The 4660-nt window shown below is 38.6% G+C and overlaps 1 protein-coding gene across 9 annotated transcripts in view; it reads left to right on the top strand.

The window, feature by feature from the left end:
• The window catches only part of LOC106868354 (N-acetylated-alpha-linked acidic dipeptidase 2), a 1027134-nt gene that overhangs the window by 987187 nt on the left and 35287 nt on the right, over positions 1-4660 (top strand). The gene's annotated exons all lie outside the window — the stretch shown is intronic.

The following is a 4660-nucleotide window of genomic DNA, read 5'->3' as shown; positions in this document are numbered from 1 at the left end:
TTTGGACAGGTCTTCATGCCCTGAGTCAGTTTTTTTTTTTTTGTTACTGTCTTCCTAGATGGAATAGGGATCATGTCTTGCTTGCACTTTCTGTTTGTAGTATGGCTTCTATGGTTGGGTGCCTCTCCTAATAACTATCTCTTTACAGAGCGTGCTAGGTGCATTTCATCATGGCATGAGCACTTGAGATGTTATCTTGTGCCCAGTAAAGCTAAGGAGACTTGCTTCTGCCATGCATTGTTTCCACAAGTCCATCGACATCAGAAGGTTGTCTCATCTCCATCAAGACCAAAAAGAGCCCCTCTTTTTGTTCATTTCTTTCTTTTCTACACAACTGAGTAAGAATAGACTGAAAAAGTGAAATAAGAATAACAGGAGATAACCTGACCTTTAGGAATAAGTAAATGATGGAAATGAGCTTGAAGGAGTGATAGTTATATGATGGTTGTCAGTAAAGAAATTGTGAAGGAAAATAATTTTTAAAAAAACAGGTGTTAGAAGAGGGAGTAATGGAAGAGAAACAGTGAAAGGAGTAATATGGTGACAGAGAAGGGAATAAAGGAAGTGAAAGAAAGATAATTATAGACAACTACATGACAATTATTTGTAAAAACATTGAATAGAAACAGCATGAGTGGTGCAGTGGAGGAAGAAACAGTAATAGTAGAGAGACAGAGTGATAGAAAAGGGATAGGAGAAAGAGAGAGAGAGAGTTGTGTGTATGTGAGATGTCAGCAATGAATGAGTAAATGTTAGAGCAATATGGAAGAATAATAGTGAATGAGAGTGATAGATGCTGGTGAAAGAAGAGAGAGAGAGAGAGAGAAGTCTAGCAATAAAAGAAAATGTGGTAGAGCAGAAGACTGAATATAGACAGATCTACTTACTCCTTTTCTGCACATTCATGTGGCTTGTGGTTAAGGTGTTGTACTCATGGTTGTAAGATTGTTGTTTCAATTCCTGGGCTGGGCGATGTGTTATGTTCTTGAGCAAAAACTTCATTTCATATTCCTCCAGTCTACTCAGCTGGCAAAAGTGAGCAATCCTGCAATGGACTGGCATCTCATTCAGTGGGATGGAAGGGTAAATATATGCACCATGGAATCATAGAAACTGTTTTATGAGCCTATCACTCAGGAAGGATCGTTGATCCTTCATAGTTTTAATACATGTAGGGCATGAAGGTGTGGTGAGAAATTTGCTTCTTAATCACATGGTTCCAGGGTCAGTCCTACTGCATAACACATTGGGCAAGTGTCTTCTATTACAGCCTTGGGTTGACCAAAGCTTTGAGAGTGGATTTGATAAATGTAAACTGAAAGAAGCCCATAGTTTATCTATGCATGTGTATCCTTGTGTTTGTGGTAGTCCCCCACCACTGCTTGACAACTGAAGTTGGGTCCTTTTTTTTTTATATACATGTAACTTAGTGGTTTGCCCAAAAGAAGTCAATAGAACAAGTATCAGAGTTAAAAATAACTGCTGGGGTCAATATGTTTGACTAAACCATTCAAGGTGGTGCCCCAGCATGGCTGCAGTCCAGTGACTGAAACAAGGAAAAGATAAAAGATATTGAGGGTGGTTATGTGGTAAGAAGTTTGCCTCCCAACCACATGATTTTGAGTTTAGTCCCACTGTGTGGCATTTTGAGCAAGTGTCTTCTACTATGGCCCCAGGCTCACCAAAGCCTTGTGAGTGGATTTGATAGACAGAAACTGAAAGAAGCCCATCATGTGTGTATGTCTGTGTGTGTGTGTGCATGCATTTCTGTGTTTGCCTCCACCCCACTCCCGTTGCTTGACAACTAGTGTTGGTTTGGTTACATTCCTCATAACTTAGTGGCTTGGCAAAAAGGGACTGATAGAATAAGTACCAGGCTTGACAAAAATAATAAATACTGAGGTTAACTTGTTTGACTAAATGCTTCAAGGCAGTACCCCAGCATGACCACACTGAAATTAGTAAAAGATAAAAGAAATTAAGCATAGATATTTCCAAATAGACTTAATGTGTCACCCAGTTTAACATCACCATCTGGTACCTTGGGTACCTTTAGCAAAGTGCACTGTGTGGCAAGCATTTAAGATACCCAGTTTGAGGATACATTCCTCTCTCTCTCTCTCTCTCTCTCTCTCTCCCAAGTTTTTAAAATTCTCTAAAGGGTCATATTCGCTGCCTTACCTCCTGACTAAAAGGTAAATAAAAATCCCCTCTCCCCACCCTCACTCCTATTTAATAGAACCTTAGTCTTTGCTTCTGAATATATTTTTACAATTACAACACTTTGTGCCATTCAGTTTTGTTCTAGTCAACTTTCTAGTAGTACTTCCACATTTTTTCACAGCTATTAAGTTAAAATGGAGTAGTCATATGTATTGGTTTTGTAAATGAAGTTGTCATTACTATTAGTCTAAAGTATTAAAGTGTGAAGTGAGAAAGAGAGAGAGAGAGTAAAAGTGAATTTACCTAAGTGAATATATGTACTTTTCCTAAGCCATAGCTCAGTGGTTAGAATTCAAATCATGAAACTGTAAAAATATATTCTGCACCATTTTCTTTGCAGATATCCAAATTCGCAAAACTTATTTTAGCATGGGGAAATGTCAGACAATTAACAGACACAGTGCCAAATGATGTGTACAGTTTGTGTGTAAAGACACATATAACTGTATGGTGTATATAAAAATTCACTATACATATATTGTGTATAAGGTTACATGTATGAAACAGTAATAAAATATGCCATAGAGATATTATTATTTCTCAAAGTAAAGTCAGATTTTTTTTATTCAAACTCATCAGGAGCTTGTACATTGTAGCATTCAAATTTTCTAACTGCAACCAAGAGACCTGGGGAATCTTGGCACAGAAATGGACAAATTCAATCAGTTATTTAATGAGAACTCGGTTTGTTGAAAGAGTAAACTTTTGACCTAAAATGTGTGTGTGTACATGTGCATGCATTTGCATGTGTGCGTGTCTATGTGTGCAGGCATGTAGTGTTTTTGATGTTGAGTTCATGATTGTTAGGTTGTGGGATTAATTCTCAGATTAAGCTGTCCTTGAGCAAGGTACTTCATTTCATCTTGGGTATAAACAACAGCTGGTGGTGGAGTTAACTGTGTGAAGCATTGGCACCCAGTTCAAAGGTGGGGAGCAGTCTTATATTTTCAGTCATTTAAATGCTACTGCAGAAACTTGGATAAGCATTAGCAACAGCTGGTGGTGGAGTTGACCCTGTGAAACACTGGCATCCAGTTCAAGGGGGAAGAGGGGTCTCATATTTTCAACCACAGAAACCTAGATAACCTTAGCTTACCATGGTTTTATACAATATATAGGGTTACATATATGCATATAAATACATGGATATGAGACATTTTGGCACCATCTATTTGGCAGCGCCGATTTGATGCTGACTTATTTGACATAAGTGGAATGTTTTTCTCATTTTCTCTCTCTCTCTCTTCCCTCTTTCTCTCCCTTCTTCCATCTTTCTCTCCCTCATTCCCTCTCTCTCTCTCTCTCTCTCTGCACATTTCTTTTTATATGTAGGAGGAAAAGAAAAGTGCTTATGTCAAGCATGTTAATAAATTATAACATCTCTCTGAAAGACCACAGCATTGATACTACAGCTGTTGTAAGAAAATCTCAGAAAGATTCCCTGAACAGGTTTTATAGGCAGAACCAACCAGCAGAAGACCCGGGGATAAACCACAAACTAGTGGATAAATATCCATGAGCTCTGATGGTTTCACTTGGGGATCCAGCCAGATAACTTGGGGATGGTTGCTGCTGACAGGACTCAATGGAAGGCATGTTTGAGGACTCTGCCCCAACAACCCTTTCAAGAATAAGTGGGGGAAAATGAAATGATCTCTCTCTCTCTCTCTCTATATATATATATATATATAAATCAGATTAGTTAAGAAAATCTCTATAAGAGATGAAAGCAGTTATTATACTAAGAAGTAATGTTTATTGCCACTTAAACATGGCTGTTCTATACGAATCAGTATTACTGCTATTTTAACCCCTGGAAGATGCCTCCTCCAGCTGGTTATTTGGTGCAATCTGCACCTGATATATATTGCAAGCAAGGGGATGATCCCTTGCCATCTTCCAGCCATGAGACTACCAGACCATATGGTCCCAGCCTCTTTGTAGTTATTCTCAATGATGGATACTCATCTTCTAGAGATAACAGTAGTTCACTCCATATATATCATCATCATCATTATCATCATCCTTTGACGTCTGTTTTCCATGCTGGCATGAGTTGGATAGTTTGACCAGAGCTGGCAAGCAGAAGAGGTCTACCAGATTTGGTGATTTGGCTTGGCTTCTATGGCTGGATGCCTTTTCTAACATCAACCACATTACAGAGTGTACTGGGTGCTTTTTATATGGCACCAGCATAGAGCTCATACGGATGCTTTTTACATGGCACCAGCACGGGGCTCTTGCAGCCAAATCCTCTTCAGCAGTGGGAGCAGCATTAGCACTTCTGCTGTGGAGAATGGATCTTCTAGAGTATAGCAAGGCATCAGATATATCAGTCCTTTATCATTTCCTTTGTAAGATTCAGTATCTTGATTGTGTGTGTGTGTGTGTGTGTGTGTGTATATATATATATATATATATATATATATATATATAT

Source organism: Octopus bimaculoides, chromosome 9, assembly GCF_001194135.2.
Source record: "Octopus bimaculoides isolate UCB-OBI-ISO-001 chromosome 9, ASM119413v2, whole genome shotgun sequence".
Lineage (NCBI taxonomy): Eukaryota > Metazoa > Mollusca > Cephalopoda > Octopoda > Octopodidae > Octopus > Octopus bimaculoides.
This window is presented reverse-complemented; position numbering and strand designations above follow the sequence as displayed.